At 40.1% G+C, this 27,364-nt stretch overlaps 1 pseudogene; it reads right to left on the bottom strand.

The window, feature by feature from the left end:
• The window catches only part of LOC125613811, a 72,081-nt pseudogene extending 51,111 nt beyond the window's left edge, over window positions 1-20,970 (bottom strand).
• Between the last annotated feature and the right edge of the window lie 6,394 nt (window positions 20,971-27,364).

Here is a 27,364-nt window from a genome sequence, read left to right as displayed (position 1 = left end):
TGTAATGTTTTGAACAGCCAACAATAAAAAATTAAAAAAAAATAAAATAAAATAACATCCTCCTCATTGGCCTTCCTCCCTTCCCCTCCCTTCCCCATTCCCTCACCCTGTGTCTCAGGTGTGTCTATTCCACATTTGCTATCTAACCACAGGTGCTGGAGCAGACTGCTCCCAAGAGCCAATCGCATAAGCCCGTTTTGTGAACCTGCTGTTAAAAACAGACGTGATTGAAAATTAATTAATATAAACTGCTATGATCTGAATGCCCTCCAAAATTCATGTGTTAAAACTTAATGACCATTGTAGGGATAATAAGAGGTGGGGCCTTTGGAGAAGTGATTAAGTCATGAGGGTAGAGCTCTTATAAGACAGGTTATAAAAGGGCTGTAGGGAACTAACTTATGCCCTTTTTGCCCTTCTTCCTTCTGCCATGTAAGGACACGGCTTTTTCCCTTCTGCCATATGAGCAAGAAGGTCCTCACCAGATATCAAATACTGGTACCTTGGTCTTGGACTTTATAGCTCAAGATCTGTAAGAAATAAATCTCTGTTGTTTAAAAATTTAAAAAAAAAATGACAAAATCATAGAATTTACAGGGAAATGGATGGCATTAGAGCAGATTATGCTAAGTGAAGCTAGCCAATCCCTAAAAAACAAATGCCAAATGTCTTCTTTGATATAAGGAGAGTAACTAAGAACAGAGTAGGGTCGAAGAGCATGAGAAGAGGATTAACATTAAATAGGGATGAGAGATGGGAGGGAAAGGGAGAGAGAAGGGAAATTGCATGGAAATGGAAGGAGACCCTCAGAGTTATACAAAAGTAGATACAAGAGGAAGTGAGGGGAAAGGGAAAAATAATACAAGGGGGACAAATGAATGTCAGCAGAGGGGGCAGAGAGAGAAGAGGCGAGGGGAGGGGAGGGGAGGGGGGATAGTAGAGGATAGGAAAGGCAGCAGAACACAACAGACACTAGTATGGCAATATGTAAATCAATGGATGTGTAACTGATGTGATTCTGCAATCTGTATTTGGGGTAAAAATGGGAGCTCATAACCCACCTGAATCAAAGTGTGAAATATGATATATCAAGAATTATGTAATGTTTTGAACAGCCAACAATAAAAAATTAAAAAAAAAATGCCAAATGTAAACCTACAGTTTTAGCAGTTGAGCAATGGATGACAGGGAGACTGAGAACATCTTCTGAAAAAATAACTTTAACTGTCACTACTAAGATAATAAATTCAACTATAAAAATATTCCTCTGAAAGAACCAGCTTTGTGGGCTGGGGTTGTGGCTCAATGGTACAGCGCTTGCCTAGCCTGTGTGAGGCCCTGGGTTTGATTCTCAGCACCATATATAAATAAAATAAAGGTCCACTGACAACTAAAACAATATTGGAAAGAAAAAAACAACTTTGTGGAATTATTTTCCTGGAAATGTGAAACTTTATACATTCACACCATTAGAGGAGCAGTTAAAACTACTCATATGTTACCAGCCTAGAGACAGCGAGAGGTGAAGGTTTTGTATCAATAACAACAAAGGTGTTGCTAAGATCAAGATGCTTTCACATTGGGAGTGCAAAGGAGCCCAGTGCCAGCTCCCCAGGTCCAGACACATCAAAACAACAGCAAGGTGGCTGACTCATGAAGCAGACAACCAGCTGGGCCTGCCTGCAAAGTGGGGAAAGGAATCTTTAGCAGCCAGCTTGAAGGAGACTGTAACGCCTTCATTCTCCTCTACCTTGATCTTAACTTCCTTCTGCTAAAGCCACCTACTCATAAAACACTAGCAGAAATCGATGTCATGGGACCACATTGTTACATTTATATTTGAATTTCATCCAAGTAAAGAGCAAAAAATTCATCATGGCATATTGAATGATTATGCCTCAAATGTTTCTAAATATTTCCTGACTCATGTCCCCTTCCCAGTGAGCCAATGTCTATGCCTTACCACATCGATGATGGCCTGAGAAGGAAGAAGGGCTCATGTTTCCTAAAGGAGAAGATGATGGAGGGAAGTCTGAGCCCAATAAGGGGAAAAAGCAGTGCACGCAGTCAGCCCTGGAAGATCCAGGCATCTGGTAGCCCCTAACAGGGAGAAGGCTCTGGAGAAAAGTTGATCTGTAATCAGTGACATTAACAAGCTTGCCGCAGTCTGGCTGGGCACAATCAGGAGCCACTTGTCAAAAGAAACTAACTTTATTTTTAGAACCACACACGCCAAACAAAACAGCCTCTCAGGAAAAACCCTCAGAGCCTCAACTGCCACCACCAGCTTTCCACAAGCCTCTCTCTCCCACACAAGCTTCTCTCCACCTCCCACAATCCTCCTGCTCTTGAGGCCGATTGGCTGGGTCACGTGGGCGGAGCCAAAAAAGTCCCCCAATGAGCAGCTCCGTGGTCTGAAAGGGCAGGGAAACAGCCCAATGAGCATCACCGCAGAGGAGCCAATCAGCTAGATGTTGCTGGGGCCGCTGTGAGCCAATCATCAGCCGCCAGCTGGAAGTTTGCTGGCAGCTGGAAGTTTGCTGGGGCCCCTTGGGCTGTGGCTCTCAACACAAGCTGACTTTTTTATTGGTGGATTATAATTATGCATAATAGCAGGATTTATTGTTATATACCCATACATGCCCACAGTATAACAAAGAAATTTTTCTCTTGGTATCGGAATATGATGAGTAAGTTTGAAACCCTTTCATTCAAAGCTTCCATGGTAGTTTGAACAGAGAAAAGGCCAGGAGGCAGGGGGACTGAGGCATCCTCCTGCCCACAGCAGCAGAGTCAGAGTGAATTCAGAGGTTCCTCTGAGGATTCAGTGCCTCACTTGCATTTTGATGCAATGTGCTGTGTGGTCCAGGCATGACCAACTTGTCCTGCTTTGCCTGGGAATTTTCTAGTTTTAGCACGACAAGTTTCATAGGTCAGGAGACCCCTCCATCCTACATGATCCTGTCTTTGCACATATCCATTGGCAACCATTAATTACAAGTAAGTATATAATGCATGTAAAATGGAGAAATTTAATTGGCTTGGATACCCTTCTAACAGTGTGACATCACTAACCTATATCTACAAGGAAACATAGAAGATTTATAGTTAATGGACACTCATTTAAACAGTCTTTTGAGAACTCTTTACTGGCAGAGCTTGGGCATGAGGATTGATTTCTTAAAGTCTCAAACTGATCCATAATATCCTGGACAAGCATTTGAGAGGTCGTTCTTTGTACTAGAGTTGTGCCAGGATCGCATACACATATGTTAATTTGTTTTCCTTGTAACTGCAGCAGAGCCCCTGAATCATCCATAGGGGCAGGGGTACAGTAAGCAGTAACACAACAAGGCAGGGGCCACAAATGCATCTCTGATGTGGACATGTTGGGTAGAAGTGGATGGTGGAATGGATGGGTCAGCCCAGCCACCTCTGTCAAGGTCCTGCCTGCCTGGAGGGAAGAGCAGGTGGAAGGTAAGAGAGACCTGAATATCCTGCTGTCCTCACTCCGGACAGAAAAGATCCCTGTGACCTCTGCCTTCAACTGCCAATTTTAGCATCTAAAATTGATGGCGCTCATCATTGAAAATCAATAAGAAAATTACTAATGACATCATTGCACATTATGACCACTTTTAAGGAAATGTGTCCTGTCTGAATGAGTAATGGTAATGCAAACACCATGTGGAAAGACTTAACATTATGGTAAGGGGACCTGTACTAACCAGGCTCATTTGAATTTCAAGCCCACTTGAGTTTCTGCTTCTTTTTTACCATTCAGTTCCCTGATGGATATAATAATTAAAAGTAAAATGCTATCGAACTTCAGGGATAATTGAAAAACTAAATCATCACCTTCCAGGAAAAAGAAAGGTGGCTATATATTTTTTTTTTAAAAAAAAGAAATAATGCTCTTCTGCTATAACCTAGGTCTCTGCTATGGTTTTCATTGAGTGTCCCACTAAAGGTCTATGTGTTAAAGGCTTGGTCCTCAGGGTGGTGCTACTGGGAGGTGGTGGGTCTTGTGGGATGTCCCTAGGTTATTAATAGAGTGACCCTAAATGGGATGGTAAGACCCCAGTCTTCTTACCCTTCCTCTTTTTTGTTTCTTGACTCATGAGGTGAATGGTTTGCTCCACCATGTGCTCCTACTGTGATAGGCTTCCTCCCAAGAGCCCCAAAGCAATAGAGCAATTTATCATGGACTGGAACCTCCAAAATCATGAGTCCCAACAAACCTTTTCTCACCGTAAGTTAATTATCTCAGGCATTTTGTTATAGTGACAGAAACCTGCCTCATACAGGCTTTGACACAGTGAGCAATAAAATGGCAACCCTATGACCATGTAGACAAAACAAAGCAGTGAACTAATAATCTCTCTCCAGAGGAAATATACAAAGCAAAATACACTAAGTGTATCAGTATGGGGAGAAGAAGGGCTGTGGACACAAACTCAGGTAGGAGAGAGAAATGAAAATGGAAAGACTATTAATATTCAACTCTGCTATAGCTTCCTCAACCCATCACGCATTCTCCCCTCTACGAGGCATTTGCTGTCATGCTCTGTCCAGACCCTGGGATTCTCTCAGTGGTTAGCCACAACAGTCTCCCAGCCACTACATTCTGGCTCTTAATAATTCACATCTGCAACATCTTTGGAGCACTATTGTTGGTCTGCTAGAGAGTTTATTCCTCCCAAGGTGGCAAATGACCACAGACTGGAAAATGCCGCAGTAAATAAAACTAGGCTGAAAAAACTCTGCAGTGTGCTTTATACCCAAAGCTCCCATACAGAATTAGGCTCAGATGAGGTCTTCCCCTGAAATTCCACCTTGCTCAGCTTTCCCCTGCCTGCTTCTCCAGGCGACCATTCCTTATGAACCATTTGTATCTGAATCTCTGTCTTGAGATCTATTTCTGGGGAAGCTCACACATTTCCCATCCCATTGTCTTTTGAGAAATGGAAATTGAAAGTTAAATGATATAAGCCAGCACGAATCTCAGTGTCATCTCCAGTGGGGAGTCAAACTGATGGAATTTTGTTTGCAAAATGTGGGGCCTGAGAATCCAGACATCAACAATGAGCCAGCTGCTACCTTCCACGTAGTGCTAAAGTTCCATACCACTGATAAGTATTAAGGAGAAAAAATTATCTCTACAAATTCGTAAGAAAATCAGAAGGTGATAAAAGGTGAACTCAGGTTCAAAGTGAGGCTGCTTTCCAAAGGTGCAAAGGAGGAAGCCACTAACCTTTCCTCTTGCCCTAAGAACACTGAAAACATCAAATGTTATCTTCACATCTATGAATACAAACTCTTTTGCCCCAGATGCTGTCCAGACAGCTAAGTTCAATGGAAAAGGCATGGGATTAACTGAAATCAAAATCTATGTTGTATACCACCAATGAGCAAGTTGAATTTGAAATTAAATAAATGATACTGTTTACATTATCTTCCAATGTAATTAAATACTTAGGTATAAATCTAACAAAACATCTACTACATATACAGAAAACTTATAAAACTCTGATGAAAGAAATCAAAGGTGGTTTAAATAAATGAAAAGAGATTTGTGTTCATGCATTGAAAGATTTGCTATTAAGATGTCGATTCTTACAATTTTTATCTATTAATAGAATGCAACTCCTGTCAAAGTCCCAACAAGCTATTTCACAGATGTCAACAAACTTACTCTGAAGTTTAAATAGAAAAGTAAAACAAAACAACAACACAATACTGAGGAAAACTGGTCAACTCACACCATTAAGTTTCAAGAGGTATTATAAATCTATAGTAGTCAATACAGCATATTATTGATGTGAAAATGCTGGCATAGATCCAAGGAAGAGAATGTAGATTCTGGAAATATTTGCACACAAAAGCAATTCTATTGTGATATGAGGTGAATAAGCAAAGCACAAAGTATTTTTTAAGGTGGTGAAACTATTATGCATGATGATGGGATGGTTGGCATATGACATTATGTATTTTCCAAAACCTATTAAACTATACGACACAGAGTGAACTTCAATGTATGTAAACTTGCCAGGGATGGGGGAGTAATCATCTAGGAAGTCAGGCAAATCCTAGAATGGAAAGTAAAATACAGTTTAAAAAGACTAACTGTACTTTTCAACTGTAAGAAATGACTACAACTTCACAAAAAATGATTGTGGGAGGAACCATGTTGATTCAGGTATCTGTGAAAATTATTGCTTCTAAACTGGGAATTAGCTGATGAAAAATACACTACATAACTACTGTACTCTGGTTGATAAAGTTGTTTCCCATGGGGATTACAAATGAACAATTCTGATGCTGCCATACATGCACAGTAGATTTGAACAACTGAGTAAATGAAGGTGGATGGTGAGGGCCAGGTTTCTAATTAGAATGGGAAGTTAACCAAGGGATGAGGTTAGAATGGTGTATACAGTAGTAGATCTGACTTGAAGACATCAATACAAATATAAAAATGGAAGGCTTCATATAGAAATAGTCATAGATATGTATATATAAGTGGATTAGGATATACATATATTTTTTCTTAGCCTGTCAACTGAGAGGACCAGAAACAATGACACTTCAGTGACAATAACCATACCTAGGGTCAAGAAACAGAATCAATAGGAGGTGTGTGTGGAGAGAGAGAGAGAGAGAAAGGGCAGGGAGGAGAGGAGAGATGAGATGAGATTAGATTTACTGTGAATTGGCTCATGAAAATATGCAGGCTGAGAAGTCTCATGACCTGCCATTTCCAAGCTGGAGACCCAGGAAAGGTGGAGGTGTAATTAAATTCAAGTCCATTGGCCTGAGAACCAAGTAAAACACTGGTGTAAGTACAAAAGTCTGAAGGCCTGAGAACCAGGTGATCTAATGTCCAAGGGCAGGAGAAGATAGATATCCTAGCTCAAGTAGAATAAAAATTCATGTTTCCTCTAACCTTTTGGTTTAGAGCCTCTCAATGGATTGGATGGTGCCTACCTCTATTGGTGAAGGTATAGTTTCTTTACTTATATTAATCTCATCCAGAAACAACCTTTGGATCACCCATAAATATTTTACTAGCTAACTGAGGATCTCTTAACCCAGTCAAGTTGGCACAAAGTAAACATCACAGTTTCTAATACCACTCTCCAAGGAAAGAAAACAAGGATCTTTGGGAAAATAATAAATATAGAACATCCAAGAAAGAAATTGAAGACCTCAGAAGATGGAAAGACTTCCCATGTTCATGAATAGGCAGAATTAATTTATTAAAATGGCCATGCTACCAAAAGCAATATATAAATTCAGTGCAATCCCCATCAAAATACCAATGGCATTCTTTGCAGAACTAGAAATAATAGTCCTAAAATTTAATTGGAAAAACAAAAGACTTTGAATAGCCATAGCATTTTTAAGCCATGCTGGAGGCCTCACAAAACCTGACCTCAAATTATGCTACAGAGCTATGGTAACAAAAGTGCATGGTACTGGCATGAAAATAGACACATAGATCAATGGTACAGAATAGAAGATACAGAGACAAGCCCATACAGATGCAGTCATCCAATCCTTCACAAGGTGCCAAAACATACATTAGAAAAAGGACAGTCTTTCTAACAAATGGTTATTCATATGTAGAAGAATAAAACTAGGGCTGGGGTTATAGCACAGTGGTAGAGCACTTGCCTAGCATGAGTGAGGTACTGGGTTTGATTCTCAGCACCACATAAATAAATAAAATAAAGGTCCATTGACTAAAAAATATTTTTAAAAAAAAGAAGAAGAAGAATGAAACAAGACCCTTATCTCTCACCCTGCAAAAAAATCAACTCTAAATGGATCAAAGACCTTAGAATTAGACCAGAAAATTATAATACACCAATAAAAATGTGGAAAAAAATAAAATACTTAGAAATAAATTCAGCAAAAAGGGAAAAAATTTGAATAATGAAAACTACAAAACATTGCTAAAAGAAATAAGACAATTAAATAAAAAGACATGCTTATGACTAATATTGTTAAAATGTCCATATGACAAAAAGCACTTGACAAATTCAATATAATCCCTATCAAAATTCTAATGACATTGTATGAAGAAACTTAAGTCCCCAAATTCATGTGGAATCTCAATGGACTCCAAATAGCCAAAATAAAGTATAAAAGAAGTATAAAAGTGTGAAGTAAAAGTATAAAGGAAGTATACAGCTAGAGACCTCATATTTCCTGACTTCAAAGCTATAGTAATTATATCGGTTTGATATTTTCATAAAGACAGAAATATAGAGACAAGTGGAATAGAAAAGAAAACCCAGAAGTAAAGCCCATGTATATGAATGATCCAATGATGGCAATGGTGCCAAGACTTCACAATGGGGGCAGGATATTTTCTTCAATAAGTCATGGTACAAAAGAATGAAGATAACCCCTTATCTTACACCATTTACAAAAAAAAATAACTTAAAAATAATTAAGGACCTAAATATAAGACTGGAAACTATAAAAATCTTAAAGCAAAGGAGAAGAGCTTCATGATCTCGAAATGGGCAATGGTCTCTTGGAGAGAATGCCAAATTGACAGGTAACCAAAGCTCAAATAGACAAATAACATTACATCAAACTTAAAAACTTGTACAGCAAACAATGAATTAAAAAACCAACCCACACAAGATGTTAAAATATTCTCAAACCATATTTTGAATCAGAGGTTACTAAAGAACTCCTACACAACTCCGTAAAAAATAATAATAATGATTTTAAATAGGCAAAGAATTTGAATAGACATTTCTACAAGGAAGATATACAACTGGCCAAGGAGCATATGAAAGTATGTTCAACATCTCTAGTCATCAAGGAAATGCCAATCAAAATCACAAGAACACCTTCTACCTATTAGGATGGCCTCTATCAAGAAGATAGAAAACAGGGTTGTAGCTCAGTGGTAGAGTGCTTGCCTTACACACATTCAGCACTGGGTTCAATCCTCAGCAACACAAAAAAATAAATAAATAAAATAAAGATTTCTTTTAAAGATAGAAAATAACAAGTGTTGGCAAAGATGTGTAGAAATTGGAACCCTTGCACAGTGTTAATTATATTGTAAAACAATGTGATTGCTCTCTAAAGCAGTATAGACCTTGCTCAAAAATTAAAAATAGAACTATCGCAGGATTCAGCAATCCCACTTTGGGGCATATATCCAAAAGAATTTAACAAAGGGTCTCAAAGATATGTTTGTACAAATATGTTTCTTATAGCATTATAGACAATATCCAAGATGTGGAAGCAGCATAAATGCCCATTGATGGATACATGGGTAAAGGAAATATTGTGTATACATGCAGTGGAATATTATTCTGACTTTAAAAGAAGGAATTCCTGTCATATGTTACAACATGGATAAACCTTGAGGACACTATCATATGTGATATAACCCAAACACAAAATGACAAATACTGAATTATTCCACTTTATATGAGGTATCTGAAGTAATTAAATTCAGAATAGAAAGTAGAATGATGGTTGCTAGGGGTGGGGAAAACTAGGATGCCATTCAATGGGTTTAAAGTCCCAGTTATTCAAGATAAAACTTTCTAGGAATCTGTTTTATAATGCTGTTCATATACTTCAATACTGACATGCACACTTCAAATAGTTAAAAAGCAGAAGACCAATGAAAGAAGGGTAATTTCAAAATAAGCTGAAGAAGAGGAATAAAATTAAAGATGAAATAATAACAGTAAATCAGTAGAAAAGTCAAAAAAAACAAAAACCGTTCTTTGAAATAATCAATAATATCAATAAACCAGGCTAACTAGCCAGGCTTAGGAAAAAGAAAAGAAAGAAGACACATATTTACTAGTAACAGAAATGGAAGAGGACACAATTCTCCAGATCCCATGGAGATTAGAAGAATAATAAAGGAAAGCTATTAAAAATTCTCTTCCCAGAAATTTGATAACCTAGGCAAAATGGACCAATTTCTGGGAAGATACAATTTTTTTTAAATCATACAAAAAATAGATAATTGGAATAGCCCTATATCTATTAGTTAATCCCTACCAGAGGATTAATACACTGACTAGGTTAAACCTCTTATAACCCAATCATTTCATCTCTAAACTTTCTTGCATTATCTCACACATGGGCTTTTAGGAGACACCTCAGAGCAAAACCATAACACTCATGAACATAGTTGCAAAAATCCCCTACAAAATATTAACAAACCAAATCCAATAATACATAAAAAGAATTATATATCACAACCACATGAGATTTATCCCAGGTATGCAAGGCTGGTTCAACATTAGAAAATTAATTAACATAATCAATATATCAGCAAGCTAAAGGAGAAAAATCACATGTTCATAGTACTCGATGTGAAAAAAAGTATTTGACAAAATCCAACATCCATTCAATGGTGAAATCTCTCAGTAAATTAAAAGCAGACGGGAACTTTCCTCAACTTGATTAAGAATATCCAGAAAACCTACAGCTTACGTCATATTTAATGATTATAAAATAGAAACTTTTCTACTAAGATCAGGACCAAGGCAAGGTATCCTCTCTCTCCATTCCTTTTCAACATGATAAAGAAAGTCCTAGCTAATGTAATAAGAAAAAGAAATAAAAGCTATACTGATGGAGGATAAAATAAAATATAATAAAACTGTCTTTGTTCACATGTGACAATTATCTATGTAGAAACTATGAAAGAACTGGCATAATAAAACTCCTGGAACTAATCAGCAGTTATACCAAGGCTGCAGAATACTATGTTAATATATAAATTAGTCACTTTCTAATATACCAGTGAATGATAAAATTTGAAATTAAGAACACAATACCATTTACATTAGCACCAAAAAAATAGGTATAAATCTAACAAAACATGCACAAGGTCTATGTGAGGAAAAACAGCAAACCTCTGATGAAAGAAATCAAGGAACAAAATAAATAGAGAGATATCCCATGTTCATGGATAGGAAGATCCATTATTGCCAAGATGCCAGTTCTTCTCAACTTAATCCATAGATTCAGTGCAATCCCAGGCAAAATTCTAGCAAGTTATTTTGTGGCTGTTGACAAAGTGATTCCAAAGTTTACATGATAAGGAAAAAAAAAGCAGAATAGCAAACAATATTTAAGGAAAACTGTATTGTCCAACTTCCAGACTTACTATAAAGCTACGGTAATCAAGGCAAGGTGTTATTGGTAGTAGAAAGACAAATACATCAATGGAACAGAAGAGAGAGCCTACAACTGTACCCACATCACATAAATATATTCAACTAATCTTTGACAGAAGAGGAGTCAATACTATACAGAAAAGGGTGTCTTTTTAACAAATTGTACTAGAACAATTAGATAGCAACATGCAAAAAAAAATTAGATCTAGACACAGGTTCCATACCCTCATACCCTTCATAAAAAATTAACTCAAAATGGACTGCCCACATAAATGTGAAATGAAAAACCATAAAACTCCTACAAGCTAACAGAGGTGATTCTCTAGATAACCTTGAGTTTTTCTATGACTTTTTAGGTAGGCATGATCTGTGACAAAGAAAGGATTTCATTAAATGCTGGTTTTCATTAAATTGAAATGTTCTGCTTTGTGAAAGACACTGTCAAAAGAATGATAAAACAAACCACAGACCAGGAGAACATATCTGTAAAAGGCATATCTGATAAAGGACTGTTATTCAAAATATATAAAGAAGCTCGACAATAAGAAGTCAAACACCCTGATTTTAAAATAACTCAAGAAACTTAGTATATACCAAAAACATACACAAATGGCAAATAAGCATACGTAAAGATGCTACACATCGAATGTCATCAGGAAAAGGCTAATTAAAACAACAATGTGATGCCACAATTTTTAAATATGGTAGTTCAGTTGTAATGGGAGAGGTGGGGCTTCAAGAATAGTGGGTTCACAAGTATTTTTCCTCTGGCTATTTTAACAAGTTCTTATTTTCTTGTAGAAACTCAGTGATTTATTTGAACTGAAAATAATTATTATAATCCTAGAGCATGTTCTGAGAAAGAACATATTTATTAGATTTTTACAGCATTCGTTTAATCCTTTCTTTAAATTCCATGAAAATAAAATCATGGGGGCAGAATATTCCACAACTTCATATCCCCTCAAATGGTTAAGTTGAAGAAAACACAGAGGGTAGAAAGCCTATACATAGTTCTTCACAGTTACATTCCATTGCTGCAAAACCAAGCATCATTAAGCACATGTAAGATTTGCCTCTCGTAGTTGGAGACTAATACCAATTTTTCCTTCACCAGAGTACATCTACTAACCCTGGACTCCCAACACATTGTCTTATTCTGTGCATAGTCCACATGTGCTAGGAATTTTCCACTTATTCCTCTCCAGCTCTTGTCCATCCTCCCCAGTCCTCCTCTGGGCCCCAGAAGGTTGACCTTTGTGAAATCCACCACCTAGGCTCTTTTGGCCTCTGGCTTTTGGTTGGATTTGGCATATGGAGTTATCAGCATGTAGCTGAAAGTCAGGGGAGAAGTTATGTTTATTTCCTGTTCCTATATTCATTTCCTTTAGGGAAGCTCCTCTCCAACAGCAACATCTCCTGGCAAGTTCACATCACCACTGCCATCCCTTGCCTGTAGTAGAAGAAAATGGCTTCAACCAATTTTGGTCCTATTGTGCCTTACCATTTGTTGGAGCACTTCATCTCCCTACATCTCTAGAAACACCCCTTCGTTAAGTTCTCCTAAATTATATTTTCATGCACCAACTGTAACTCTGTCTGTATTGCAAAATAGGCTTCTTAATTATCTGTTGCATCATTTCCAACCTGCATTATGAAAGTTGGGATTGAAGAGAAATAGCTACATCATGAAATTCTACTACAGAGGGCAGAGTCTGCATAAAGGAAGTATTTCAACATCAAAGCAGAGTAGGGCATCTGGGATGCCTCACCAAAGGAAACCAGCTGTCAGCAGGTATTGTCAGCGTGGGTCCAAACCAAATAAGAGAGGTTAATTTGGGTTGTTTTGAATGGCCAACCCCAAGAAGACAGCTAGGACCGGTGCTGCCCACAAGCAATTCACAGAAGAGGATTCTCAAGGTGATTAATGGAAATCTTGACCTCTGACTTCCTTAAACTCACAAAGAAAATTAAATTTCCAACCAGATCCTTCCCATGCCTGAGGCCAGAAAACCTATTGTTCATCCTCTCAGGGATGCAGGCAGGGAAGAGAGTCATCACAATAAATTGCAATGACCTGGGTTTCAGGAGTGCTTTACTTTCTCTCCAACTGCTGGGCTTCAGCTAGCCTGCAGTCAAGGCAAGGGGAAGAGGGGTAAATTCTCTGAGCCCCCCATCACATGCTGGGCACTTCATCTGTCTCTACCTAACTCAGAGGATAGATGAGGATAGAGGGAGACTCCTGGCCTTCCCAATGAAACAGAAGTCAACAGGCAAAGCTGTTCTGCTTAATATTCCAGGATCAGAACATCATTCAACAAAACAGAGCAAGGCGGCTTGGAGGCTGGGAGAGAGGGCAGGATGAATAGGTGAAGCATTCTATTCCATATGAAACTGTAAGAGTGGACCTGTTTTCATGCATTGTCAAACCCCATAGAACTATACCAAATAAAAAGTTTAATGCAAACTCTGAATCATAGATAAGAGTAATGTACCAAGATTGGTTTGTTAATAGTTATCCATTTACCACATTAAGGGAAACTGTGTGCTTAGGATGGAAGGGAGTGGAAGGAACCCACTACACAGTATCTTCAGTTATTCCAAAAAATCTAAAACAATACTAAAAATTGACTATTAATTATAGGATATTAGGACAATGATAATAATGCACTCATTGAGAATCTGCCCTTCCTTATTGCCTTGGGGTATAGCTTGCCTTTCTCCCGATAGAGGTATAGGATGTATTTTGACTGGGATTATTTGGCTGCCTGTGTTTGTTGGATACAGGGATGAGCCAATTCTAAAAGGTCCAGCTGCAGCTGAGGGTCACAAGATACCAAGACCTAACAGGAAAGCAGTGGAGTGAGCTTCATGGTGGAGCAGCTCTGAATGAAGTTTGGAAACCACTGGCAGAAAGTCTCCTTCCTGATAATTCTCCTACAGTCAGCAGAAATTGGGGGGCCTGCAAAATGCTTCTCAGCTATGTTTGTTCTTTTCATGTATATGCGCTTCATTGTATGTGAGTGAACACTTCTGAGTTGGGGTAGAGGTAACTATGTTCAGACTCCTATGATGTAACATAGGAGTTAAAAATACTTTTGGGATCTGGTTTGTCTTTAGAACCCTGCAAGGGGTCCACAAGGGGGCATTGCTGGCCAGTTCCCGAGAGGAAACGATTTATTTGTGGGGCAGGTGGGCAAAGCATGTTTCCTCCATATTACAAAATAAAGCCCTGCTTCCTGATGTCAAAAAAGAAAAATACTTTTAGATTCTGGGAACTAGACCTACTTTCAGATTTTTTTTTTTAAAAGCTATTCCAGGAAACCAAAGGACCTGAGCTACTGAAAAGGGCATTGTGTTATTTTTGGGCTCTCAGAGGGCAAAGGCTGAGACCTGGGAGTTGTAATTAACTAGAGAGATCATCCCAGGAATGAAGTGAGGGGCTGAGGAAATCCGGAGGAGAAGGAAAAAAACCAACAGAAAGGAATATAAACCTCGGAAAGCTCACAACTGGTAACTGACCTCAAGCAATCGCCACAGAGTATCACAGATTGCATCAGACAAAGCCACCATGGACCAAGATGAGAAAAAACTAATCCATAATCCCAACTGAACACAAAGACAAGGATTCGTACACCCCCAAAAACAACTGACATGAAGGAGTCCTTCTTTATCAATAGCTCTAACACTACTGTGGGTCCTGCCTCTTAGATAAAAAAGTATTAAGACAGCCAGTCATCAAAGTGTCCCAGTAACCAGTTAAGCACCCAATTCAGAAAAAAAAAAAAAAAAAATTCACTTCCTACAACTCTTTTCAAAACCACTCAGTATAAATCCATCCCCTATTTTAAAAAAGGGTCCCCTCAACTGTCTCACAGCTCCCCATGGTGTGGATCCTCCCTTGTTGCAGCAAGCTGTACACCTAACTTGGTTTGACTTCAGGAAAGGTTCTGCGGTCTTTGGTTGATGGGTTTGGACACCAGTACAAGGGGCATTAGTAAGTTAATGACCACTGTGGGAAAATGGGATTCAAACCCACGTGCACCACCAAGGAGGAACCACATACAGTGCGCCTCAGGATCATGCCACCAGAAGATGGAAAGTCTAGAGAATTCATCATGGAGTCTCATTCTTCTTTACTTGAGAGCTGTTCCTAAGGCCTTAACTCCCTGCTTTTCTGGGTTGTGCCTGTCTGAAGCTGAGAGACCTTTCACAACTCCTAAGGACTCTATGGGACAGTAAAGCAAAGAGGACACATTGAGTTGTGCTGACAGTGAGCCTACCGTGTTACTCAGAGGAGATACTTGGATCTGTCCATCAGAGATGGGCTGAAAGCCGGTGGTCCCGAGAGGTGGGGTGCATCACCAGCTTCTACATACAGGTGTTCTGGCATTAAGACAGCCCTCATTTCACAGATGCAGAAATGAAAGCTGAACAAGGTGAGAAGTGTTGAACTTGGGTCACATAGATATTTTCTTTGAGATTAAAAAAAAGAAAAAAAAAATTTTCTGCCAGGTACATGATTTTGCCCTTCTTTTCCAGATGTGTTTCTATGTCTATAAACAAAAAGAAACATGTGAAGCCCCACCTCTCATTTTTATCAAATTATGGGGTTAGTAATTATCAGCTATGACAGACCATCTTAAGGAATATGTAGACTCACTTGGAGCAATGGTTTGCAAACTCTTTTGTAGTCATGAAACCCTTTTCTTCTTCAGAGAAAATCTTCTGGGGAACATAGATCACAGATGAAAAGCCAGAGCCACCCCCTCTTGAGACCTCTTTCATGGCCTCGGTCAACTTCTGAGGCTCTTCTGCAAATGCCCAAGACCATAGAGCACAGAGCGAATCAACAGTAAAAGATAGAATATTGGATATCCAGATGCCTACACCAGCCTGACATCTGTCGGCTTGCTACCCTTAGCTAGTCACATGACCCAGCATCTCACTGCTTAATCTATGAGATGGGGCTTCTCTTGCCCTGGGATTCCAGTCTCTCTCTCACATGGTACAGATATCTCATTTGTCAACCTATGATTGAGGTTAAGTAGGCTGATAAACAGCCCCAACCCTGCTGACATAATTCACAACTAATCTCGTTCATTCTCTGAGTACAAATTCAACTCTTTGAATCCTCTCCATGCATCACTGGCACCTGCTGTGATACCATCCTCCTTTATTATTTATTCGTTGAAACACATTATCTTGTGCCCCCGTGATGCTATCCTAATAGATATCTAGCTGAACATAGGGGCAAGGCTAAACAAAACCCTGTCTCTTGCTTGCAATTTCCCTTAGGAAATAAGGATAAACATGGCAAAGCTACATGACTAGATGCTAGATATACTGACCAGAAAGTAAAGAGGGTTTTTGTTTGGGTTTGCTTTGGGTTTGGGTTTGAGGGTTTTTGTGACACTAGGGATTGAACCCAGGACTGTGAGCATGCTAGGCAAGACTTTACCACTTTACTACATCCCCAGCCCCCCAGAAACTAGAGAGTTTTAAGAGTGGAATAATCTGTGGAAAACATTAAAGACAGGGGAATACTTATCGACAATCTGCTGTCTGTATTTAAGAGTAAAATTATATGATGTTTGTGATTTGTCTAAAATTCTTCAACAAAGTAAAAGGAGGGACGGATCAATGAAACAAAACTGGCAAAATGTTGCTAATACATAGATACACAGAAGTCCATTATTTTCTGTACTTTGTAGTATATCTGAACTTTTCCAGTGTGAAAAGATGTTGTTTGTAAATACACACGTGATTCCTATCTTAAACCTTTGACACAATTCTCTCATTTAATCTTTTTTTTTTAAAAAAAAGAAAGAATCTCAAAGAACAATTAGGTAATTTGCCCAAAGAGAGATGAAGCCAGCACTTCCCTTGAGATTTCTGACCCTAAAAAAGGGCCATGTGAAGGTAAAATGTGACTTCTAAGGAAGTGGAGGCTTCCCAGGGGAGAAAGTGTCATGTACAAACCCCCTGAGATAAGAACCCCAGGACAGAACCAACACTATGAGGAAGTGGTTTTGCAACTCATAAATATGTATCATATTATCCAGTTTACATAAGCCCATCATCTAATCAATTCAGTAAACTAAAAAAGGCAGATCAATGAGATTGAGAATTGGGTGTGGAACAGAAGAATGATTGGGTGATTTGAATATCCAGGTGTATGAAACAAGGACTGTTTCATACACCATGCCCTAGCTCCAACGTGAGCATGAAGGGGGCACAGTACCCTGACAGCTGGATGAAGCAGAGGCTCCAGCTCCTCCCAACTTCTGGAAGAACACCCTCCCTTTTGCTTCGCTTTTCACTCTAAGCTTCAGGATAAAAAGCATACGCTGAACTTAATGGTTTGCTGGGTGCTAGACTGAATGCTGAGGTTATAATAGACTTGTCCAGCCCTCCAAGTGCTCCAATCCCAGATCAGTAGCTAAGAAAGGGAATTGATAACACAGGTTGAGAGGGTAGTCAGGGCCACTTGGAAAAAGAAGAAGCTTCATTCAACTGTAAAGCAAGGATAGGGGTTAGGCAAACAAAAATCTAGAGAGAGCTACCCAGAGAAAGGTGGGGAGGCTTAAGATGTGTTTGGCTAGGCGGTAGGGATAGGTGGTTTTATTGAAAAGTAGTGGAAAAGGCAATTACAGAGAAGGGTAAAGGAAAGATTATCCTTAGACTTGAGTTCTAAGCTAAAGATAATGAAAAATCATTGAGATTTTCTGACCAATGCAGAGAAGTCTCATACACAGTCCATTAGATTACATTTTTGGGAACCAATATTTTACATCTCCCTATGTCCACACGCTTTCCCACATGACTTGCAGTTCCCCCACGTATGCATGATTGGAGTGGATTTCTCCACTTCTTGTCTGTGGGATCAGCTGTAAAACTCTCTTTGGCCAACAGGAACTGAGCATAAAGCTAGGGTTTGAAATGTACTTTTTCAGTGGGGCTTCTGTCTTGTACTTTTGCCTTTGCCCCAGAGAGGCTACTGGTCCAGGAAGAATGGAGACACTGCTCAAGAGACCCATAGTCTTGCAGTAAGAACTGGAGCTTTCCTGCCCACTGCAGCCAAAGCAGAACCATTCAGCCATGCCCTGCTTAGATCAATCTCTGGCCAAGTCATGATGCATGAGCAAGCCCAGCTGAGATCAATAGACACATCCAGTTGACTTGTAGATATATGAGCTAAATAAATGCTTTTTGTTATATGCCCCTGAGATTTTTGAGGCTACTTGTCAGTCCACTAAAATAAGAGTTGTGTAACATGGTCACTATATTTCTCTCCAAAAAAAAAAAAAATAGCATAAATCACCTTGTCAAGGGAGCTAGTCACTTTATGGTAAACTGTGGGCACTTGGAAGGTTAAGGCTGGGGAATACTTGTCTCCGGTGAAAGGAAGGGCAATAGCATTCTGGAGACACTTGGAAACACAGGGTTCTGGGTGAGATAATATGCTCATACCCCTCCTATGTTTTTGACCTGGCCTACTGATAGGGCACAGAAAGACATGAGTGGTAAGCACATGAGATTAAAAGAAGAGTCCTATAAATTGGGTCCATTGTGCTGAACCACACACACTGTATTTTCTAAGAAGCAATCTACCTGCAGTTCTACCTGGTTTAAGTAGAAAGGATATGTTATATTCCCCAGCAAACTACCTGTTATCTGCAGGAAAAATGCAGACCTGAAATAATTCCAAGAAGAGGAATACAAGTTACCTTGAAGGGGGCGCTTTTGTGACCCTTTCACAAACCAGATTCCTGAACTTAGGGAGATAAGCTTTAAGAACAGATTCCAATTAGAACCAGTCAGCATGGGCCAAAGTGATCTAGAGTGGTCATGGCAGCAGGGACTTGAAAGTCTGATATCATCCTGCCGTCAGTCAAAAGTCAAGAGGTGGACCTGAGTGGAACTCTCTGGAAACTTCCCTGTGACCCCCCCCCAATAAAACTGGAGGGCAAGAGAGGCACTGTCCCTCTCCTCCCTGAGAGGACTTCCTCTCTCCCTTGAGAGTGTCCCCTTTCCCTTTTCCTATCCCTTCTAATAAACTCATGCCTGTAACTCTGAGCAATGCATCTGAAATCTTTCTTACTTTATCACAAGAATCAGTGTTTGAAGTGGGGGCCCTTCACACAGCCTTAGTTTTCTGGAAGGCCCAGTCCTGTGGGACTATATCTCCCCAATCTTCTACAAGAAACTATACTTTTTTGTAGACGTTAGGAGCAATCTATAAGGTTCTGGGAAACTTTTGTCCAATCCTGGAGAGTTAATAAGCAAATGGTCCTGGAAAACTAAATATTTTAAGCCCCAAAATTTTGATACACACACACACACACACACACATCTAAATGTTCCTGAGGTTTAGCAGTGCAAGGATCAAAAACGTGTTTTCATCATATAAAGGGAAATTTCCTTTATGACAAATTGATCTCTTTCAGCATATGAAGACTCGCATTTGTGAAATCATAATCAATTCAGTGTCTTGGGCATGTTCAACACATTTTAGTTTTCTGATTTTAAAATACTGACTGACCTTTAGCTACTTTAAAAGGAAAAATGGTTTGGGCTTCACAACTGTCAGCAACTCTTTATTAGAAAAAAAAAATGTGCAACTTGAACATTTCAGTTCCCAGACCTTATCTCTTCTTTGTGACAGGTAGTCCTAGGCAAACTGGAGCAAAGCAGCCCTAAACACTTATTGCTTCCCTCCTCCAGGAATTAGGGTTGTTAGTAAGAGAGAAAGAATAAAGAGGAAAGAAAGCAAGCTACTAGTCCCCAAGACTGATAGTCAAATCCGTATCAACTTTTTCTCTCCCAGAGATCAGGCAGGGATGAACCCCCAAGGGCTTCACAACCTCAGGCATAGCTACCATCTCACAGTTCCACATCCCCAGGTCACCATCCTGCCTGAGATTCCATTTCAACACATGCATCTCAGCTCATCTCCTGGTTAGTGTCAGGAGAAAAAGGTCTCCATGACTAGAGGACAAATCAGGACATTTCAAAATAGTAATTTGATAAGACTCCCCTAACCTTGAGGACATTTTATCCTGTCTTTTTTAGCATCTATAGCAAAACAGACATAATCAACATGTCAAAAGCACTCTTTTGCACTTTCCTGTAAAAATAGGTGTATAAGCCCCTCCCACGGTCTCCTCCTTTCAGCATCATTTGATGTCTGAGACCTTTCTCATGAACAGCACCATCTGCTGACCACCCATCCTCAGCTCATCCCTCTCTCCATCTCTTAGCCAAGCACCAACCGGTCCCTGGGCCTGGTCCACCCACCCTCTCTCTCTCTCCCTGCCCTCTGGGATGAAGTGAAGCTAAGCCAGGGCTGCACACTCTAGAGCTTATCTGTGAGGCTTTTCATTGCCATGAGCGAGAACATCTTGTTATGATGATACAATCCTTATCTTGTCAGGCAGAACTCTCCCATTTTGAGAGACTAAACCTAGCAGGGCAGAAAATGAGAAAGATACCAACCCCAGATTGTCAGGAAAGCATTTATCAGAAACCAATATAGCTCCAATCCCTCAGGTACAGGTCAGAGAGCAAGATCCAGGCTCAGACATTGTTGCACCTGCCAAACTCAGTCTCTTCCTGATCAGAGCCAAGCCAGTCCTCTAGGCCAGACACACAATGTCCTAATGACAAGGACAGATTCCAGATAATCTCCTCACCTGGGAGAGGCGACTGTGATGCTGCCTACAGCGCCACCTGGTGGGTCCTTGGTGATGTGCCATCTGCGAAGCCTGAAGACCAGCAAAATTTGAACCATAGCCGCGGTGCCTGAAAGTCAAAGCTCCGCTCTGCCTTTAGTTCTTTCTCACACCTGCCTGTTCGTGTTTGATTGTCAAGATTTCTCTGGTAACAAGCATGAGAGAAAACTCGACAAACCCCAATCCAATTTGAAATAAAGTATCTTACTCATTTCCTTTGCTGGGGTGCATTAGACATCAAATCAGCCAGAACCAGTGTTGGGATGTGCCACGATGTGTTCTTTCAGCTCAACTTCATGCAGGCAATAACTATTCCCAGGTAAAATATTCACAAAATCCCTGCCATCATAACTCATGATATTACCAGAGCAGCACAGCAGACAAAGGGGGCACAAAATGTTCTAGAAAGTGAGCAGGAGAGAACTCTGGAGCATCACAAGCCTTAGAAACTGTCTGCAGGGGATACTTTTCTTGGAATATTAACCTATGTTTTGCTCATTGCTGTTTTCATCTCCTCAGATTTCATGCAAGCAGCCTTCGTAATCATCTGCCCCGGGGTGCTTTTGCAGAGCAGGATGTAGTAACCACTTGAAGACAGAGCTGTCCTTCTCCTGCCCTCTGTAATGGCCCCCTGAGGAGGAAATACTGGGGACCTCAGAGACAGAGTGGAGAAAGGGAGCCTCTACTGCAAGGAACTACAAAAACCTTCCACTAGAACTAGAGGCACCTGGGAGAAAATATAAAACAGAAACTGAAGACAAAAATCTTAGAGGTAAGAAATTAAAATCCAAGCATTTAAAATCCATAGCCACACACAGTCCCCTGAGTGGACTAAGACAGGTCTGCACTTTGACCATGTTAGTAATGGATGACTCCAGTCCCTAGCAAGGGACACCTGGGAACACAAACCACAGCCAACAATTAGTAGCTACAGCTGTCACATATGTCCTTTGAAATCGAAATAAAATTGACCAACCGTCTTCTACCACAAGCTACATAGGAGGTCCAGTGAATTTGGGGGGAGACAGAGTCAGGGCTTCTTCCTTGTAAGAAGCCCAGGAAAACTGGCAAAGTCTCAGATTTAGTCCTTCCAGATAAGCCTAAGAGAACAATTTTCTTTCCCTAAGATATAAGTTGTGCTGTTTTATGCCTTAAGACTTAATGCTATTGTCAGTTTTGTTCTCAAAAAGCAATCACTTGATTATAAAAATTCCTCTTACTCCAGATTAGTGCATTTTATTACATTTCAGTTTTCCTTCACCTTTAATAAAATAAATTTCAATAAGGAATACTTATTATGGGAGTCCCTAAAATCTAGAAACATAGACATACATGTCATCAAAGACAACTTCAAAATGTTAAAAGTAATATACTATCAGCTCACCTGCCACACTTTAGGATGCCCTAGATTTGGGTTAGGCTAATGGAGACTGAACATAAATAGTATTTTCATTCTACAGTGCAGATTCAACCAATTTCAACAATACAGTTTACCTGGGCAGGATAGAACCAGATGACCAGTCTTCAGAACCATCTTACCATGGAAATGTATAGAAGTTTGGTGCTATGAGAATAAAAAAGTATCCTTTTTGTTTCCAGAAAACTGGATTGGAAGAGAAAGATGTAAGCTCTGTTACCTGTCTGCTGGGCTCCCTTGAGCATAGTTCTTCATTTCTTTTTTTCCTTAGGCCCCAGATGTTCAGCTGTATGTGTGTGAGGTACTCAAGGTAACCCCTCCATCTTAAGCTTTCTGATTCTGTGTTTAATCTCTCCAGAAAGCTCAGGGCAACTCACCATAAGCCATATAACTGAGACACCCTATAAGTGAACATCTTTAACAAGATGCTGCTATTCCAAATTCCTGACTAGAAACCAAGCCTAGAGCAGCTGAGGTCACACAGCAAACTGAAAGCAAAGTGTCTCATGACCTCCACATCATTGAAGAGAAATGAATGCTGAGGTTTCCATGTTGTTACTGGTAAAATCAACATATTTGCATGCTAGAGGTCCCTTCAATAAGCCATGAACCTAGATGATAGAAGCAGAAAGAACTTAGATCCTCACCCTGGCACTAGAATTGATCCTCTGGCCTTTAAGGGAGGGGCTTCAGAGTAGACTAGCTTAAAAAACCTGGGGAAGGTACCAAGGTCTCCCCAGCAAACCATCAGCTACCAAGCTGGGGCCAGCATTGCTTTGCAGCCTAGGGAAAAAAAACAATAGAATGTAGCCCAAGGACCAAAAGGGCAGCCAAGTCACCTGGCTGGGTTAGGCATGGCTGACCCAGTTCACATAATATCATAATAAAGAGGGTATTTTTACAAGATTAAAAAGCAACAAACCCACTGCAATGCAACACCAGCAAATTTATGTCAGAACAGATCCACGCAGGCAGCACTGAAGGCTCCCGTAATTCCAAATGCCAAGAGCACCACCTGCTGCCCAGCCTTGAAAAGCCTGTTTGTCCTTCCTTTCTCCACCATCAACAAAAGGTGCTTTAAGGGAACAGGTCCCAAACTGAAGGAGTATGCTGATGATTTGAAATTCCCTCCAAGGTTTGTGAGTTGTTTGTGGGTGTTTCCATTTTTTTAGGATAATCTAAAAAGGTTACCAGGTTACCAAACTGATAGGAAAGAAAAATCATCAAATCAGATTCCAAGCTTTTATGCTGCATGGTTAGGATAATGTTGGGAGGTTATGTCAGAAGCCATTATTTTCGTTGTTACAGGTTAATGAAACTGAAAAGAGGTGAACTAACTCCTTAAAAAGGTATTTATACCCCAAAACCAAAGGATTCAGCTACATGCTCATGGTGATCATGGACAAGTGATGAGAATTGAGTTATGCAGGGTTTAAAAAAGGTACAAGCATCTCTAACACAAAAGAACCCAAGACAGAAAAGTCAAGAGCCTATTTTCAGTGCAAAAGACAATTGGATGAGAGCAAAATATCATTCATTCCATTAAGCTCATACAGATTATCAATAAAGTGTTATTTGAATTTAATTTTAATTTTGTTTTGAATGTGTGGTTAAGAATTAATTACAAGGACAAGGCACAGTGGGGCTCACACCTATAATCCCAGAAACTTGGGAGACTGAGTCAGGAGGATGGCAAGTTTGAGGTCAACCTCAGCAACTTAGTGAGACCTGTTCTAAAAAAAATAAAAATAAAAAAGGGCTAGGATGTTGCTCAGGGGAAAGTGCCCCTGGGTTCAATACCCAGTACTGAAAGAGAGAGAGAAAAAGACAATGAATGAATTACAAGGACAGTAAATATATACTTAATGTTTTTTGGAATGTTATTACATTATATAAGTGATTTAATTCCTTCTAATTTCTCTCCCCCCCCCTGTGTGTGTGTGTGTGTGTGTGTGTTATTTGTTAAATGAATGAATGCCAATATTAAGGATTTACTAGAATTGTCTTCCCTTAAAAGGAGTCCACACATGACTCACTATTGGTCAGGTTTTAGCTGTGATAATGGTATGCTTCATAAAAACAAAACAAAACAAAAGTTTCAACAACTTACAATAACAAACATTTGTTGATCTCTTACAGTTGTGCAGGTCAGTAGGTCCACTCTGCTTCAGCGTTAGGCCAAGTTCAAGACTGTTCCTAGTGCCTCTCACTGGAGCTTCTCAGGGCATGCTCTTTGTGGCAGATGGCAGAAACACAAGTGGCCAAGCTAAAGAGGCAAACATATTTAAAGCCTCTATTCACATCATAACCTGTTCATATTCCATTGGCTCAGGCAAGTCTCTTGGCCAACATCATAGGACAGGGAGGTCTAGTCCTTACACAGAAGCTCCGGGAATCCAGGACAAGGGCAGGAGGGAAGGAGCAGTTGTGGACAAATAATACAATCAATCACAAACCCGCATTTCAGAAGCACCCCTTTTTAGGAAATTGCTCATATTCCCATTTCTCTATTTAAAAAAAAAGTCAGAAATTCCAACCTAATTGCTAAATTAAGCCCATGCATTTTATTCTCTTCTCCCATTTCTGAAATCTAAAGGAACTTAGGCCTACAAATTCTAAATCATATCAGTTTTCATAACAGGAAACCAGAGAAAGGTAGCAACCATGTGCCTAAAACATAAAAATTGAAAGAGTAGAGACAAAGGGTACCCTAGAAGGAATGCTAGCCTTTTCACCACCAGCTGAACAGACTTCTAAGAAGGGCCCAGCTGGAAATTAAGTAGAGATCAAAAGAAACTGACTTGGGCTGGGAATGTGGCTCAAGCGGTAGCGTGCTCACCTGGCATGCGGGTTCAATCGGCCCGGGTTGGATCCTCAGCACCACATACACACAAAGATGTTGTATCTGCCGAAAACTAAAAAATAAATATTAAAAATTCTCTCTCTCTCTCTCTCTCTCTCTCTCTCTCTAAAAAAAAAAAAGAAAGAAAGAAAGAAAAAAAAAAAGAAACTGACTTTTACCCCAGCTCTCAGCCAAAGTGGCAAGAGATAGGGTAGGTGGTGTTGCAAATCAACAGAAAAATTCCTACAGGTGGGGCACCATAGCCTGCTACAAAGTTCTGATGGAATGGATTTCACCTCGCCTCAGATCTCATCTCTGCAGTGTGCATTGGAAAGCAAGCCTGATGCTACATGGATCCTGCTAAGAATGGCTCCTGCCATGGGTGGCTGGGCTGAGCAGTGAGGTAATCTCAATCCCCGAAGTTCTGGGCTGCAGAAGTGGACATAGATGGGGAAAGACTCAAATAAATATGAAATTCTAATGGGAGGAGGCCTCCATCTATGGAGAAAATGACTTCCAATAATTCACACAAGATCTAACCCAGTTACCAATATTATGCAAGAGACCAGTCTTATATGAGGATAAGCAATCAGAATAATCACAGAATGTTTCAAAGGACTCCACAAGTTAAAAGAGGCAGCCCATAGCAATTAAAATATTTTGTTTTCGGCTGGGGATGTAGTGCCATGGTAGAACATGTAATTAGCATTTAAGAAGCTCTGGGTTCCCTGGTACCAAGTATGTACATTTGGTTCTGGCATGTGGATTAACAAATTAATGACAGAGAGTAAGGTTTTAGACTTAATGTATAAGAAAATGTCATATAAATAATAAGTGAAATATCCTTAATTTTGATACTAAAATAAATAAATAAATAGGGTTGACAACTGGTTAATCATCTAGGAGGAACAATTGAAGGTGGACTCCCTACTTAATGTCTTGAACCAAAATAAATTCTAAATGGGTAGACTATGAACTGTTTAAATGTTTAATATTGATGATACACATCAGATAATTATTTAATATTTCGTCTTAGTTTGGGGAAGGTCTCTCTAAGCAAGATATCAGCATTGGAACCGAAAATAGAGGATCAGGGAGGCAGACTATCAGTGAGGACCATGTTTCTTTGAAAGAGAAGCTTACCAGAGGTGTGCCCCCAGTGGACGTAAAGCAGAGTAGCACGTAAGGATGGCACTACAGATACCAATCATTTCCTGCCTGCTTCAAATCATCCTCTGCGAAACTCACTCTTCCCTGAAAGAGCAGCACTGTGTTCCGTGGGACCTGGCACCACCATCACACATAGCTGATTCTACTAGAGGTGGATAGGATACCTGACTCAGATGGAGCCAATCAAAATTTCTTTCCCCAGGATTTGGAAACAGAACCGTAAAAGACTGAGCCAGTTAGCTTTGAGGCAACAAGTTGTAAGACAATGAAGAATTGGGAGATGGAGTGGGTTCTATGACACCCATAAATTGAAGGAAAGCCGCCCCCAGATTTGCAGAGGAGAAAAGGGAGAGAGCTCCCTGAGGGCTCACTGAGACCTCCTCCAGGTGGCTGGGAGTCTGTGGGGGTGACCTTCTAGGTCTCTGGAGGACCTTTTCCAAACGTCCCCCATGGCCTTTCTGTAAGTCCCCTTTCTATCCAAGGGGTTTGTGCCGGTCATCATCCTGGTAACTTTATGATTCTCCACGAAGATACAGTACATATTGTTTTAGTCAGCTTTTTTGCTGCTGTGACTAAAGGACCCAACCAGCACAACTGTAGGGGAGAAAAGTTTTGTTAAGGGGCTCATAGTTTCTGAGGTCTCCATCAATAGCAGATTCCCATTCCTTGGGGCTGAAGGTGAGGCTGAACATCAAGGCAGAGGGAAGCAGCTCCCTTGATGATCTGCAAGCTGCAGAGCAGAGAGACTCCACTCACCAAATACAAATAGATATCCCAAAGCCACGCCTCCAATGCCCAATCCCTCCTCTTATCAATTAATTCGATCAGGGAATTAACTCATTGATTGGGTTAAGGCTCTCACAACCCAATCATTTCTCCTCTGAACCTTATCCCGTTGTCTCACCAGTGAGCTTTTGGGGGAACACCTCACATCCAAACCATAACAAGTAAGGACAGGAGTTAGGAAAATGCCCTAAGAAAAAAGAGCTAAGGAGGAGTAAGGGGAAGCGTGGGGCGGGGGGGG

This window comes from Marmota marmota, unplaced genomic scaffold, assembly GCF_001458135.2.
Source record: "Marmota marmota marmota unplaced genomic scaffold, marMar, whole genome shotgun sequence".
In the NCBI taxonomy this organism is placed as follows: Eukaryota; Metazoa; Chordata; class Mammalia; order Rodentia; family Sciuridae; genus Marmota; species Marmota marmota.
Note: the sequence above shows the minus strand (reverse complement) of the source record. Positions and strands in the feature narration are given on the sequence as shown.